Below are 17,339 nucleotides of genomic sequence, written 5' to 3'. Positions count from 1 at the left end.
AAGAAAGAAAGAAAGAAAGAAAGAAAGAAAGAAAGAAAGAAAGAAAGAAAGAAAGAAAGAAAGAAAGAAAGAAAGAAAGAAAGAAAGAAAGAAAGAAAGAAAGAAAGAAAGAAAGAAAGAGAAAGAAAGAAAGAAAGAAAGAAAGAAGAAGAAGATAGATTTATCACAAGGAGTTGACTTTTGACTTATGTGATTGTGGGGACTGGGTAAGCCAGTCAAAAGCTGTAGGCTCGGTGGTCTGAAAGGGAGGATCACAGGCAAGCTCTAGCCCATGGGCATGGACTTATGCTGTCGTCCACAGGCAGAAGTTCTCTCAGAGAAACCTCAGTCTTGCTTTTAAGAACTTTTTAGCTGGTTCAATCAGGCCAACCCAGATTATCCAGGATAATCCCTTTAATTTAAAGTCAATTTATTAGAGACTCTAACTACATCTGCAAAATACCTTCAAGCAACTTCTAAATTAGTATTTGAATAACTGGGGACTATAACCTAGCCAAGTTAACACATAAAAAAGATCACAGTTCATTCCTTGTCAACTTGGCACCCATACATAACTCCTTAAATCATACTTAATCTCCAAATAAAGGCAATAATGAAATCATAGTTTTGCCTAGTTTTGCCTAATATAGCTATCCCACAACTAAAAACATACCAACTCTTTCCACAGAAGGGGATATAAAGTCCTTGGGGTGATATCCACTCTTAGCCTTTAATATGCTGTAACTCAAATACTGAGATATAAAGTTAACCATTATTAACATATCTTAATTTAGATGACAAGGATATAGCAGAGGGAAGAAAACAAAAATACTTGGTATATACACAGACAAATATTCGTATAAAGATGAACATTTGAATAACTATTGCAGTCCTCATTTCCTCAACTGGTCATGTTGTCATAGATGATATCTACAACTTTCTTCTTCCTCCAAAACTAATAGACATTTTGGTACTTGGAAGTGGGGTGCTGCCATTTAAAAAAAACCTACAATCTGGGAGCAGCTGTGAAATCAGGCAGCAGGTGGAGGCTGGAAAAACTGTGAGAAGCATGATAGAGAAAGGCTATTAGTAGAAAAGGCTGTTAGTAGAAATCTGGACTCAGAAGATGCTGCCATTGAGGGCTCAGAAGGAAGTGAGGCACATGTTATTAGAAACTAGAGGAAGGAGGGTCCTCATTATATAATGGCAGAAACTTAGCAAACTCATTGCCTTCAATTATGTGGAAAGCAGAACTTATAAGTGACCAACTTAGATATTTAGTCGACACAACTTCCAACAAAGGGTTAAAGATGAAGCTTAGTTTCTTCTTGCTGCTTATAGTAAAATGTGAGAAGAGAGAAATAAATTGAGGAAAGAATTCTTAAGCAAAAAGGAACCAAGATTTGATGTTTTGGAAATTTCTCTTCCAGTTAGCAAAAAATACTAAAATTCAGAAACAGCTGCTGAATGAGCTGCTGAAAGTAAGGCACAAGGAAAAAGCTCAGGGTATCACTGTACAACCCTCGGCTGAAATTTTTCAAAGATCCAAAGTTCTGAGGAGTTATTCACACAAAAGATCTTCCAAGAATTTAAAGGAATTCCTCATAGATCTTCTCAACCAAACCGTAGGGCCTCCAGGAAACTTAAGAGCATTGTTCCTCAGTCATCTCCACAGAAGCCAGAGGGTACAGAAGCGATTATTTTTTAAAAAGATTTGTGGACATGGAATTTGTTTAATGAGTGAATCTGCTTGACATTCACAGGACACCACAAAATTTTTTAGAATGTTATATCAGTAGAAACACCCTGAAAGGTATGGAGAAAGTACAAAATTAAAGGTTACTGAATCCCCCAAATTCTAATGTTGGGAAACAGCCTAATGAAACTTCTCAGTGGTAAACACATGGTAATTTCATGAAAATTGATGGATTACTCAGAGGACAGAACCAAGAAGTCAGAGGGTAATTCCCAGGCAATGAAATCTAATCTAATAACTCCAGCTGAAATTTTCCCAGTTGAATTTCCAAACTTTTAAATTGGTGACTCCTTTTACTTTCGACTCCCTTCTTTTTGAATCAGAATGTCTGTAGCTATCACCCTTTGCCTGTCACACCGCAACCACATGTACATTGGGAGAAAATCACTTCTGTATTTTGGGTTTTTTTGTTTGTCTTACAAATCCACAGATGGAAAGGAAGTGTGTCTAGGAGTCTCACCTACACCGGATTTAGATGGTTTAAATGATACGATTTGGTACTTTTGAGATGATATTTATGTGAAACTGGATAGTCCTATATCTATTCAACACATAGAATACATAATTTAAACCTTCTGAAAATAAAACTGCAGGATCAGATGGTTTCACTGATGAATGCTACCAAACAGTTAAGGAAGAGGCAACACCAAGCCTTCACAATCTCTTCCAGAGGACTGAAGAGGAGGGAGCATTCCCTAACTCATTCTAAGAGGCCATCATCACCCTTATACTGAAATCAGACAAAGACAGTAAAGAAAACCATAGGCCAACATACCTCATAAAACAGATGCAAAATACTGAAAAAAAGCAAAAACAAAACTAGAAAATCAAATCCATAATATATATAAAGAATACATGATGACAAAGTGAAGTTCAGCCAAAGAATTCAAAACTGGCTCAATGTTCAAAAAACAATCCGTGAAAGAGATTAGTTGTTACATAAGTCTGAGGAAGGAATGCTAAGGGGTGTGGAGTCTTTCTTTTTGAGTAATGAATTTGTTCTAAAATTTTTAAGATGAGGGATTTACAACATTGTGATATGTTAGGCCTCAAAGCAAGGCCTTTCTGGATAACTAGAGATGGCATGAAGAAAACTTCAACATGAGAGTTAGGCAAACTCACATTTTTTACATTTGCAGAGGTAAGGAGCCAAGGCCAGTCCAAAGTGACTCAGACCTGACTCCCTGTGCTGCAGTTTCACTCTTACTTAGATATCCAAGTTACTACTTAGCATTTGCTTTGATTATACATTAGTTTTTATACATATGGATGAGCACACATAGCTGGTTATATAATTGTATGATTAGCATGTTCAGGAAATCACACTTGCACATACATTGCATGATCAAGAAAGGGGTGGATAACTCCACCCCTGGGTGGGAATTTCACTATGTTAATTAAGCAAGTTGAAGTGAGAACAGCAAGGGGCTGCTTCTGCGCAGGTCCGGCCAACTGGTTGAAGCTGGTTTTCATAGTTCATTGCTTCAACAGGATATTCTTGACCAGCAAAAGTGGAATTTGGCCCAAAGAGAGGGTTGTGTTTCATTACCTTCTGATTCACATACAATTCTTTTCTTTGTATCCTAGCAACAGGGAGAGAAACAAGTTACTTTCAGGTATTCAGTCATCCTACATCCATCAATTATACCAAAAGCCGTTGCTCATACATTTTGGATAGAACAGCCAGAAACAGCAGCTATGTACAGGGGGTAAGCATAGAGAGACTGAGAGGTGAGGAAATTTCCTGTTTGTTAGCTTTATTGTTTATTATTATTATTATCGAAATAATGAAAATGCTCTAACAATGATTGAAGTGATGAATGCACAACTTTGTGATTGTACAAAGTACCATTGATTGTACACCTTGGATGATCTGTATGCTTTTTATTATGTATCAATAAAATTGATTTTAAAAAGTAACCAGGGAAGCAGACGTGGCTCAAGTGATTGGGGTCCTGTCTACCATATGGAAGGTCCAGGGTTCGATTCCCAGGGCCTCCTGGTGAAAGAATGCTGACCCGTGCAGCAAGCTGGCTCAAGTGAAGAGCTGGCCCCTGCAGAGTGCTGGCCCACATGGCAAGCTGACCCAAGCAGAGTGCTGGCCCACACAGGAGTGCTCACCTGTCCGGATAGCTGGCACAGCAAGATGATGCCACCAAAAGGGACACAGAGAAAAGATAATAAGAGATGCAGCAGACCAGGGAGCTGGGGCGGCCCAAGAGATTGAACACCTCTTTCCCACTCCAGAAGGTCCCAGGATCAGTTCCCCAGTGCCACCTAACTAGAAGACAAGCAGACACAGAAGAATGCATAGCAAATGGACACAGAGAGCAGACAACGGGGAGGGGGGTGCAGGGGGGCAGAAATGAATACATCTTTTTAAAAAAATCAATGGAAGGAAGCATAGCTCCGTGGATAAGCACCTGCTTCCCATGTATGCGTTCCATTTATGAGGTCCTGGGTTCAATCATTGGTGCCTACAAAAAAAAAAAAAAAATCAGTGGAACTCACCATATTAAGAGAATAAATGAGAAAAATTACATTATCTCAGTAGATGCAGAAAAAGTATTTGAAAAATGTCAACCTCTATTCATAACGAAAACTTTGAACAAACTAGGAATAGAAATGAACTTTCTCAATCTGATAAAGGGCATTTATGAAATCAAACATCATACTTACTGGTGAAAGACTAAATGCTTTCCACTTGAAATTGTGAACTAGACAAGGATGTCCATTTTAACCACTGCTATTCAATATCATAGTCAACGTTCTTGCAACTGCAATACAGACACAAAGAAAAAAAAAAGATCTTGAGATTGGAAAGGAATAAATAAAACCATCCCTTTGGTGTACGACATAATTGTCAACTTAGAAAAATCCCAAGGAATATACAAAGAAAAGCTCCTAGAATTCATAAGTGAGTTTAGAAAAGTCTCAGGATAAAATGAATATACAAAAATGAATCTAATGATTAATTGGATACCAAAATTTTAAAAGCAATATCGATTACAATAGTTCTTAAAATGAAATACTTAGGTATATGAATCCAGCAAAATATGTGCAGGATCTAAATGTAAAAGGTAAATCTATAACTCTTGGAAAGAAACAGGAAAAGCTTCATGCCTTTGGGTTAGGCAATGAATTTGAGTAGTTTCCCACGGCTTCTGTAACAAATTACCACAATCTTTGTGAGTGGAACCAACAAAAATTTGTCATCCCACAGTTCTGGAGGCCTGAAGTCTGAAATCAGTTTCACAGGATCAAAATCACAGCATCAGGAGAGCCATGGTCCTTTCGGAGGCTCTAGGGGAGAACCCATGGCTTGCCTCTTCTACCTTCTGGTGGCTGTGTCATCCCTTGCCTTGTGACTGCATCACTCCAATCTCTGTTTCCGTGGTCACTTTACCTTCTTATCTTCTGTCAAGTCAAATCTTCTTCTACCTCTCTCTTAAAGGATAGTTGTAATTGCATTTAGGGTCTACCCAGTAATCCAGGATAATCTCCCCATCTCAAGATCTTTCACTTAATCACAGCTGCAAAGATCCTTTTTCCATATGAGGTCCAAGTTGGGACCTGGATGTTTTGAGGGCTGTTATTGAATCTACCATAGAATTCTTAGATAAGCACTAAAACTGTAATCTATAAAAGAAAAAAAACGGATAAATTGAACTTCTTCAAAATTAAAAACATTTGCTCTGATATGCCGGTAGAACCTTGAATCTGAGCAGAGTTGCAACACCTACTCTTCAGTTCATTTGACAACTAACAAAAGGATGATAATGGACAACACCCATCCCAAAAAACAGTGTATCTACAACTGCAAGCAAGACAGTTCCATCCATCTGCCCTGTGGTATCTAAGCCCCTCTCTCAATCAGAAACAGAGTAGACATCACCATCCCAAAATCCTCAAGACTGGAGAAGAACCATGGACTAAAGTAGACTTATCATTATTCCATTATTATTCTATTATAGACTTATTATTCTAGCAATGGAAGAACTTGTATCATTGATATAAAGGCAGTTGGCACCACAGGTTCTGAGCAGAAGGGAGAGGGAAGAATATGTGTAACATGGGGGCATTTTGGGGACATTGGAAATGTCTTGCAAAACATTGCAATGATGGATATAGGTCATTATTCATTTTGTCAAAACATCTAAAATTGTGTGGGGCAAAGTATAAACTATTATGTAAACTATGGTCCATGGTTAGTAGTAGTGCTTCAATATGTGTTCATCAATTGTAACAAATGTACCATATTAATGAAAAACGTTGCTAATGTGGCAAAGTATGGGAGGGGGAGGGGGTGGGGTATATGGGAATCTATATTTTTTATGTAACATTTATGTAATCTAAAGCTTGTTAAAAAAATTTTTAAAAATTGTTCTACAAAGCACATTATCATGAGAATAAAAAAGTTTAAGTCATAGGCTTGGAGAATGTATTTTAAAATCACATATTAGACAAAGAACTTGTGTCCAGCATATATAAAGAACTCTCAAAACTCAACAATTTAAAAAAAAAACTCAATTCTTAAAAATGGGCTAAAGATTTGAACAGGCACTTCATCAAAGAAGATATACAGATAACAAATAAGCACATGAATGGATGCTTAATGTCATAGCCATTAGGGAAATACAAAATTACAAACTCCAATGAGGTACCCTAAATAAGAAGGACTAAAATTAAAAATACTGACAATACTTGGTGCTGGCAAGGGTGTGGAGCAATAGGTGCTCTCATATTTTGCTAGTGGAAATGTAAACTGGTACTTTTACCTAGAAAACAGGTAGTTCCTTAAAAAGTTAAATATTCATTTAACCATATGACCCAACAATCCCACTTGTAGGTGTTTATCCTTTAGAAAATAAAACTTATGTTCATCCAAAAATCTGTGCATGGATGTTTAGCAACTTTATTCAGACTCACCAGAAACTGATGAAGAAACCAAGTGTTCTTCAAGAGATGAACAGATAAACTCTGGAACATTCACACAATGAAACTACTCAGCAATAAAAAGGACAAATTAGTGATGCAGATAACAACTTGGATGAATCTCAAAGGCATGAGACTAAGTGAAAGAACACAGTCTCAAAAGGTTATCTCCTGTATATGACATACTATTTACATGACATTCTAAAAAAGGCAAAAATATTGAAACAGAATAGATCCATGGTTACCAGGAATTAGGGGTGAGAGGAATGTCAAACTTCAAAGGGGCAGCACAAGGAAATTCTCTGTGGGTGTTTTTTGTTTTGTTTTGTTTTTTGTTTTTTATTTCTCTCCCCTTCACCCCCATCACCCACCCCCCCCCGCCCCAGTTGTCTGTTCTCTGTGTCTATTCACTGTGTGTTCTTCTTTGTCTGCTTCTGTTGTTGTCAGCGGCATGGGGATCTGTGTTTCTTTTTGTTGTGTCATCTTGTTGTGTCAGCTCTCCATGTGGGTGACACCATTCTTAGGCAGGCTGCACTTTCTATCACCCTGGGTGGCTCTCCTTATGGGTGCACTCCTTGCGCGTGGGGCTCCCCTATGTGGGGGACACTCCTGCGTGGCAAGGTACTCCTTACACACATCAACAATGCACATGGGCCAGCTCCACACAGGTCAAGGAGGCCTGGGGTTTGAACCGTGGACCTCCCATGTGGTAGGCGATGCCCTAACCACTGGGCCAAGTCTGCTTCCCTCTCCGTGGGTGTTGAAAATGTTCTGTATACTGTCTGAGGTGGTAGGTATAAAAATCTACCCATTTTTTAAAACCTCATAGAACCATACACCAAAGAAGTGAATTTTTCTGCACCTAAAAAATATTTGTCTTAACAAAAGAATAACAAGGGGAGTGGATGTAGCTCAATGGTTGAGTGCCTGGTTCCCACATATGAGGTCACAGGTTCAATCCCCAGTACCTTCTAAAAGGGAAAAAAAAAACACCAAAAACTAAGATTTGTTTATTTGTTTGTGTTAATGAACAAGCCTAGAGGTTGATGAAAAAACTCCTAGCTGAAAGTGACCTAAAAATGCCCTATTAGTTTGGGGTAGCTCTAAACTGCCATAGGATATTTGATAATTCTTGAGTCCATGACAGGTCGGCCATAGAGTCTCATGAAACTGTGAGCCAGCAGACACTGGAAACTTAGAAGGGTTTTCTCCAAAGCTACCTTCCATAGAGCTCATGAAAGCCAAAGGCTGGGCCTTGAGGCAATGCCATGTTCAAAGTCTACTTAAAACATCTTCATCTTCCAAAGTTTAAAAATTGGGCAGGAAAAAAATGAATAAAGAAATAGCAGACAAATCCGAATTGAGGTCTGGACAATTTCCAAAACAATCAGCCTATATTCTTCAAAATGTCAAAGTCATAAAAGACAAAAAAAAGCTAAAAAACTGTTCTAGACTAAAGGAGACTAAAAACATAACAACTAAATAAAATGCATGATCCTGGATTGGATCCTAAACTGAAGGGAAAGGGAGATCACAACAAAAAACATTGGTTGGTGAAAGTATTCTGAAGGCTGCTGTGGTGGACACATGACATTATGTGTTTGTCAAAGTCAGGCCAGAAGGAGGAAAACTGATGTATGAAAAGTGGTGCAATACTATTTTGAAGGTCTATTATGATATGTTTAAGGTATGTGCTATAAGCCCTAAGGCATCCATGAGGGGGAAACCGAGTTATACTAATAAATAGTACCTATTTATATCCTGCACTGTTCTGAGTACTTTACATGTATAAAATGGGATCAGGAGTGGGAGAGAAATGTATTTTTCACTGTCTACCCTTTTATAAGGTTTAATTTATTTTTAACCAAATGGATGTACTATGAATTCAAATAAATTAAAAGAATTTTTAAAAATATATACTTACAAATAATGTATGGGCCAAATATAAATCATATTGGAATTTTTAAAACTCAGATTTGCATTGCACCTTGAAAATTTCCCTCTTTTTTAATTTTTAAAAAAGATTTATTTATTTATATCCCCCACCCCCTCATTTTTAAAAAAATATTTTTTGTTTAATTTTTTTAAAATTTTTATTTCTCTACCCTTCCCCCCCCGCCCAGTTGTCTGTTCTCTGTGTCTATTTGCTGTGTGTTCTTTGTCCGCTTCTGTTGTTGTCAGCGACACTGGAATCAGTGTTTCTTTTAGTTGCGTCATCTTGTTGTGTCAGCTTTCCATGTGTGCGGTGCCATTCCTGGGCAGGCTGCACTTTCTTTTGCACTGGGCGGCTTTCCTTACAGGGTGCACTCCTTGCACGTGGGGCTCCCCTACATGGGGACACCCCTGCGTGGCACGGCACTCCTTGCGCGCATCAGCACTGCTTGTGGGCCAGCTCCACACGGGTCAAGGAGGCCCTGGGTTTGAACCGCGGACCTCCCATGTGGTAGACGGACGCCCTAACTGAGGGAAGGGTCCGCAGGGAGGCAAAAATATGGCTGGCGCAAGTAGCTGAAACCAGGGTCTGAGGTTGATACGTGCCTCCCCTGCAGGCATCAAGTATGAGGTAGATAATCCGCCTCCTTGAAAGCCCGCTCCAAAGTGCCAGCCATGGTGCCAGTGCCGGGCCCTTTGCTTCAGGCTCTCTAATCATGTCATGCTCCCTGGTAGCAGCTTACGCGCACCAATCACAATGCCGCAGTCTCATCAACCCTGACAGCCGCCCATTAGTACCCGCCCTCAGATTTCAAACCTTTCCCTAGCAACTGCCTATAGTAACCAATTAGAAGCTTCTAATAGTTGAGCCAATGAACGGCTTACACGTCACCCTGTGCCCTATAAAATGTGTGTACTTCCGCAATAAAGCAGACCTGCGCCATCAGCCAGTCTCCGTGAGCATCACTCGCGTTGGTCTTACCTGCTGCGAGGCCCTGCCTCACCTAACCACTGGGCTAAGTCCGCTTTCCCACCCCCTCATTTTTGTGCTTGCTCTCCACACTGTGTCTGTTCGTCTTCTTTTGGAGGCACCAGGAACCAAACTCAGGGCCTCTCGTGTGAGAGAGAGGCACACAAAGGCTTGAGCCACATCCTCTCCCTGTTTGTGGTTTCTCTCATTGTGTCTCCTCATTGCATCAGCAATATCTCCTTGTTGTGTCAGCTCCCCATGCCAGCCCATCATGTCACCTTGCTCATCTTCTTGAGGAGGCACCAGGAACGGAACCCAGGACCTCCCATGTGGGAGGTGGGCGCCCAACTGCTTGAGCCACATCTGCCCCCTCTCCCTCTTTTAATGAACCTCTCACTTCTTTGCTATTTACATACCTCTCCTTTATGCTCTGATAGCTAACAACCTCATCACTGCTGCTTCAGCTTTCTACCTGAGCTTCTTTGGCTTTTCTTTAATAATTAACATTGTGTGCATTAAGATACATCACTCATCATCAGAAGAGCTTGTTCTGGGACTGAAGAGATAAAGTTCAAGCTCTTCAGCTTGACATTTAAATTCCCTTGACATCCAGGCATCACCTCCCCCTACATATGGTTCTCAAACTCAAATACTCCCAGGGGCCAGGCAGGTTAACAATAAGTGAAGCAAACTGAAGGAGGGAGGATTGGGGCAAACTGAGAGCAGAAGCCCCATCTAAAATGGCCAGCCACTATCTGTTCCAACTACCGGTGACCACGCAAGGTTCTTCTGACTGTTCAAAAGAAGCCAGAATCTAGGACGATTTTATTATGTGACAAGTACTTGGTTGGTTCAGAGTCCTTTTTTATTTTTTATTTTTTTAAAGATTTATTTTTATCTATTTATCTCCCCTTCCCCCACCCCTCATTGTTTGCTCTCTTTTGTCTATTCACTGTGTGTTCTTCTGTGTCCACTTGCATTCTAGGTGGCACTGGGAATCTGTGTCTCTTTTTGTTGCATCATCTTGCTGCGTCAGCTCTCCATGTGTGTGGCACCACTCCTGGGCAGGCTGCACTTTTTTCACACGGGGCAGCTCTCCTTGCAGGGCACACTCCTTGCGCGTGGGGCTCCCCTATGCAGGGGACACCCCTGCGTGGCATGACACTCCTTGCACGCGGCAGCACTGCTCATAGGCCAGCTCACCACATGGACCAGGAGGCCCTGGGTTCGAATCCTGGACCTCCTATATGGTAGGCAGACACTGTATCAGTTGAGCCACATCCACTTCCCAAGAGTCCTTTTTTAATATTATGTGAAACACACAAAACATGTCTGAAGTCTGGATTTGGATTCACAGATTGCTCTCATTGCTCTAAACCTTTGCTGTCCAATATGGTAGCCACATGCCAGTAGCAACATGTGGGCACTTAAAACGTAGTTTGAACAAATTGAGAAGCTCTGTAAATGTATAATACATATCAGATTTCAAAACTTAGTTTGAAAAGAGGAATAAAATATATCTCAATTATAATCTTTACATTGAGTATATGTTGAAATGGTAACGTTTTAGATACATCGATATATTGAATCAAATGAAATATATGATTAAAATTAATTTCACTTGTCTTTTTCACTTTTAATTTATTTTTTAAACTATCATGCAGGAAAATTAACATTTTTTCTCTTGGTAAACAATTGCATGAACGTTAACACAGTCACATATTATACCACAACTGTCAGGATGCAGAACGGTTCTGACCCCTCCTGTGATCTCTCTGTCATCACACTCTCCCCCCACCCTTACACTGGTCTCTGATTCACTACTATAGCTTTGTCTTTTAAAAGAATATAATTGGAATTATACAGAATATAACCTTTTGATATTGGCTGTTTCCACTCAGCATGATGCATCAAGATTCATGAATTCATGACGTGGCCCTACCCTTCCCTCTCCTCGCGTCCACTTTAATTTCAGAACTCTGTTCCCTAACATGTTCTTACTCCTTCTTAGCCAATCCTCAATGATGCTGTATCTAGAATCTTGCTGTAAATACGGTATAAATAGCTGTGACTCAAACCCAAGATTGAAGATCAGTTTGTGCGTAAAAAAAAAAAAAAAAAAAGTTGTGTGAGTCCATAGTTCATTCCCTGTTAGTTCTGAGTAGTATTTCATTGCATGGATGTACCATGGCTTGTTTATGCACTCCTTGAAAGACATTTAGGTTGTTTCCAGTTTGGGGCAATTATGAACAGAGCTGTAATATGATCCATGCACATGTTTTTGTGTGAACTTGAGTCTTCATTTATCTAGGGTAAATACCTAGGAGTGGAATTGCTGGGTCGTATAATGTATATATCTAAATTTATAAGAAACTGTTGAACCATTTTCTATTGTAGCCAATATTCCTGCTACAGTGTAGCAGTTTGATATTGTTATGAGTTCCAAAAATAGATATCGGATTATGCTTGAAATCTGATCTGTACCTGGGCATGACTAGGGTGTTGAGTAAAGGCATGACAAAGAACAGAGTTGAGGGTTTCCGATGTCGGAGTTTTGATGTTGGAGTTTGATGCTGAGGACTTAAGCTGAAGCCCCAGGAAGTAAGCTCGCAGAAGAAAGAGAAGCAAGCCCCAGAAAGAGAAGATCCCTGAACCCAGAGAGAAGTAAGACCCTGGAAGGGAGGAACCCAGGAAGCCTGAACCCTCACAGCTGTCGACAGTCATTTTGCTCCAACAAGTGAAAATAGACTTTCATGAGGGAAGTAACTTGTGCTTCATGGTCTGGTATCTGTAAGGTCCTACTCCAAATAAATACCCTTTATAGAAATCAACCAATTTCTGGTATTTTACATCAGCACCCCTTTGGCTGACTAATAACACCATGAAATGTACCATTTTGCATTCCCACCAGCAATGTAGAATACCAGTTTCTCTGCGTCCTCACCAACACTTGGTATTGTCAGTATTTTTATTTAAGCCATTCTAATAAGTGGGTAGTGATATATCACCATGATTTTCATGTATATTTACTTAATGGCTGATGAAGCTGAACATCTCTTCATACACTTATTTGCCATTCTTATAACATCTTTGGCAAAGTTTCTGTTCAAGTCCTTTGCCCTTTTTAAAATTTGTTTGTTTTCTAATTGTTGAGTTTAAGAATTCTTTATGTATACTGGATACAAGCTTTTTCAGATATATGATATGCAAATATTTGCTCCCAATCTGTTGCTTGATTTTTCTGTCTCTTAACTGAATTTCACAGAGCAAAAGTTTTAATCTGATTTAATAAAATTGTTGATATGTTTGAATTTAGATCTACCATTTAATTATTTGCTTTCTTTTTCTTCCCTCCATATGTTGATCCTCTGTTTCCCCTTCGTGCCTTCTTTTGATTATTTCAACATTTTAATATATAGTTAATAGTACAATTATAAAATTGTTGTTTCATGAGTTGTAACAAATGTACCACACAAATGCAAGGTGTTAATAATAGAGTGTTGTTTTTTTTTTAAAGATTTATTTATTTATTTAATTTCCCCCCCTCCCCTGGTTGTCTGTTCTTGGTGTCTATTTGCTGCGTCTTGTTTCTTTGTCCGCTTCTGTTGTCATCAGCGGCACGGGAAGTGTGGGTGGCGCCATTCCTGGGCAGGCTGCTCTTTCTTTTCACGCTGGGCGGCTTTCCTCATGGGCGCACTCCTTGCGCGTGGGGCTCCCCCACGCGGGGGACACCCTTGCGTGGCACGGCACTCCTTGTGCGCATCAGCACTGCGCATGGCCAGCTCCACACGGGTCAAGGAGGCCCGGGGTTTGAACCGCAGACCTCCCATATGGTAGACGGACGCCCTAACCACTGGGCCAAAGTCCGTTTCCCTAGAGTGGTATTTTATGCATGATTTTTCTGTAAACCTGTAACTTCTCTGATTGAAAAAAATGTACTGGATGATATTTTTCAAAAAAAACGATTGGAGAAGCTCATGGTTCTTCTCCTATCCCCTCCCCTATGCCTCCCTGATGTGTGAAGCCAGGCTGCACTTCCACTGTGAGTTGATAGCCCTATTCTCGAGGGAGGAGGGTAACCCCAATGTACATACTGAGGTGCCTGTATCTTGGTACCAATCTATCAGGGAGCAGCTTGAAAGATGGGACCAAGAAATTTGCCTCTGCCTTGCCTTCCCAGAACTTGCCCAGTAAGCCAAAGCAGCTTGTAAGGTAAAGCAGTGTAAGAAAGAAGCCAAAGAGACCTGAGGTACAAAATTACCTTCTTTGTGTTGCAAAATAGGGCACTTGGGAAAGGAAGAAAGTCTATTTCATAAGGACTAAAGGAGGCATTCTAATTCCTGTAAGTGGGGGGATTCCTAAAGGCCATGAGCAAGCACAAACCCAGAATAAGTCACAAACTCAGAAAAGACAGAGGATCCTACAATTCACATTTACCTTGGGCTGATTTTCTTGTAAAATTGCTAAGATTGTGAAAGGTGCTTTCTGTGATGGTTGACTTGTTTATGTTAGTTTCTAGCACTCAAGGAAATCTCAGTCATTCAGTAGCTGCAGGAAAAGTCAGCTAAGGAACATTCAGCTCTGGGACATTAAAATATACAATGTGTGAGAAATGGATGTCACTCAACCAATTGGGCTCCCATCTACCATATAGGAGGTCCAGGGTCCAATGCTCAGGGCCTCCTGGTGAGGACAAGCTGGCCAATGCAACAAGCTGGTCCACGCAGAGTGCCGGCCCACAATGGAATGCCACCCCACACAGGAGTGCCCCCTGTGTGGGAATGCCACCCAGCATGGGAAAGCCACCCTGCACAGGAGTGCCAGCTGGTGCTGAGAATTGGCACAGCAAGATGATGCAACAAGAGACACAGAGAAGAGAAAATAGGAAGACGTCACAGAACAGGGAGTTGAGGTGGCACAAGAAAGTAATCACCTCTCTCCCACTCTGGAAGGTCACAAGATCGGTTCCTGAAGCTGCCTAATGAGAATACAAGCAGACACAGAAGAACACACAGTGAATGGACACAGAGAGCAGACAACGGGGGTGACAGCAGGGGAGAGGGAAAAAATAAAATAAATCTTTTCCCAGAGATGTACTCACCAGATGCAATGGATGTGTCATGATGATGGGGGAGAGTGTTACTGTGGGGGAAATGGTGGGGTGGGGGCAGTGGGGGTGAATGGGGACCTCATATTTTTTGAATGTAATATTTTTTTAAAGTGAATAAATTGAGTAGAATTTGAAAAAAAAAAAAGAAATTAAAGAGGAAATATAACATAAAAAAAATAAATCTTTTAAAAAAATACAATGTGCAACAAAAGATAACAAGACAAAGAAACAAGAAATAATGACCCATCCAAAGGAACAAGATAAAAGTCCAGAAGTCATCAACAAAGATGAGGCTTTGAACTACCTGGACAAAAAAAATTTTTCTAAGTGCTCCCCAGTATGCTCAAGGAGATTAAGGAAAATACAGAGGAAAAAAAAAAAGGATATCAGGAAAACAATGAATGAACAATATGAAAATCTCAATAAAGAGTAATCAAACAGAAATACTGGAGTTGAAGATGACAATGTCTTCATGAAAAATTCCCTAGAAGGTTTCAAGAGAAATTGGGGCTGGGAGAAGAAAGAATCAATGAACTCAAAGACAGCACAACTGAAATGATTCAGACTGAGCAGCAGAAAGAAAAAAAGCATTTAATTAGATCGTTGTTTATAATTCCAAGCCAAGAAAATACTGGAATGAAGACAATGTTATCAATGCAAAAAGTTGAGAGTAAAGATAAAATAGGCAAGGTAAATAGGACAAAAATAAGATAACAGAAATAAATTCACATGTGTCAGTACTCAAAATAAATGTAAGCAGACTACACTTATAGTTAACAGATTATATAAGGTTAAAAACAAACCTTATATAATTTGTATTACAAGAGACTTACTGAAAACAAACAATGCTAGAAGGCTAAAGGAGAAGATATAACAGCTAATGCTAACCGAAAGAAAGAAAGCTGGTATGACCGGCTACACTGTAAATCATACTGTATTAGTCAGGGTCCAGTAGTTTTGACAGAATTTGAAATGAACTGTTTACCAGGTATTGGAGAATTGAAAAGACAAAAAGAGAACAGGAGGTAACACATGGGCAGCAATTACAAAAGCGACTAAAACCCCTAGGGCTGAAGAACAAAGGGAAGAGGTTGGTATTCTTAGAATTTAGCTTAAAGGAGGGACCCTAAAAACTAAGACCCAGGTCCCTGAGAAGGGGACACCACCAGGCTGATGGTATGTCTGGAGCTCAGAGTAGAGACTCCAGGAGTTGAGTCTGAATCTTAGTAGCGAGGAGGACTGGCTAGTGCTGGTGTCTTAGGTGGGTGGCAGCAGGGAGAGTCGTTCTTGGAATATGGGAGAAAATTGCAAGCTTAGGACCTACTGCTGCTCCTCGATCCAACACATGCTGCCAAGCGAAGAATCATTGCTGGGATTGTGCTGGAAGGAACAGGAATCCCTTCCTCCTCCTGCCTCCTCAGCTTCCTCTGTTATTCCTATTAGCAATGTCTAACAGGACATGAGATTGACAGGGTACTGGAGAAATGTGGGTCTAGAGCCCCAGGGTCACAAAACAGAATCTAGAAGGATGGGTGCAGAGCTGAGAGACCTAAGTTTAAGAACCAGTAACAATCCACCCAATGGACTTCTCAGCATCCATTTACACATATTAGAAATTCCAGGGAATGCACATGGCTCAACTGATAGAGTGTCCACCTACCATATGGGACGGTCCAGGGTTTGATACCCAGGGTCTCCTGACCTGTGTGATGAGCTGGCTCATGCACAGTGCTGCCTCAGGCAAGGAGTGCCTTGCCATGCAGGGGTGTTCCTCGCACAGGGGTGCCCCATGTGCAAGGAGTGTGCCCTGCAAGGAGAGCCTCCCCATTTAAAAAAAAGTGCAGCCCACCCAGGAGTGGCACCGCACACACAGAGAGCTGACATAGCGCTGACACAACAAAAAAGAGACGCAGTTTCCCAGTGTCTCCAAGGGTGCAAGCAGACACAGAAGAACACACAGCGAATGGACACAAGAGAGCAGACAATGCCGGTGGGGAGGGGGGGGGGAATAAATCTTAAAAAAAAAAGAAATTCCATACAGCAGAAAAACATACACTTTTGACTGACAATATACAAGCTTTGTATAAATGAGGACGCTCTTACCCTCTTAGAAACTGAGGAGGCACTGAGTCCCAACCTTTGTTGCGTCCATCTCTGGATAGTCGCCATAATAAGCAGTAGGGGGAAGCAGTAATAAGAATGTTTTGAATTGCAGGGTCTTTGGGGATGTCGTATCAATCACAGTGCCACTTGCTTTATATGACATGAAAAAAAAACCCAGGTCTAGTGGTCAGAAATTTGAATCTCCACAAATGGAGACTGAAAATCTCTTACTCAGTTTCCATATGACAGCTCACATTTTTGGAGTATCTTGATTGAAGTGGACATTGGATCCCCTTCTCATGCTTCAAACACCAAAGACTCTGAAAGCCCTCAGAGGCCAGCTTTTCCAAGGTCCCTGAACCAGAGCCCACTGAAATTGCCCAACACCTTAAGCACTGATTCTCTCCATTACAGTACAGACACTGAAAATTATTGACACTTTCAGATTCCCTTGGATTTCAGTCAGCTTCTCTGAGACTCCACAGGGTTTTATATCTACCTGATTTCTGACAACTAATCTAGAGTTCCTGCAATCCTTTCCCTCTGCAACTCCA

At 40.6% G+C, this 17,339-nt stretch overlaps 1 protein-coding gene across 5 annotated transcripts in view; it reads right to left on the bottom strand.

The window, feature by feature from the left end:
- Window positions 1-378: 378 nt before the first annotated feature.
- Window positions 379-17,339, bottom strand: part of EGLN2 (egl-9 family hypoxia inducible factor 2) — a 90,539-nt gene continuing 73,578 nt past the window's right edge. For 3 of the 5 annotated variants that reach the window (XR_011646354.1, XR_011646356.1, XR_011646355.1), the window contains 3 exons: window positions 4,415-4,512; window positions 4,159-4,212; window positions 379-3,318 (listed from right to left, as the gene is read on the bottom strand). The gene's annotated coding sequence lies outside the window, so the exon portion shown is untranslated. Of the gene's footprint in view, window positions 3,319-3,856; window positions 4,017-4,158; window positions 4,213-4,414; window positions 4,513-17,339 lie in introns of all 5 variants that reach the window. The other 2 variants (XR_011646357.1, XR_011646358.1) reach the window with 1 other exon arrangement.

This window comes from Dasypus novemcinctus, chromosome 18 (assembly GCF_030445035.2).
Source record: "Dasypus novemcinctus isolate mDasNov1 chromosome 18, mDasNov1.1.hap2, whole genome shotgun sequence".
Classification (NCBI taxonomy): Eukaryota; Metazoa; Chordata; class Mammalia; order Cingulata; family Dasypodidae; genus Dasypus; species Dasypus novemcinctus.
Note: the sequence above shows the minus strand (reverse complement) of the source record. Positions and strands in the feature narration are given on the sequence as shown.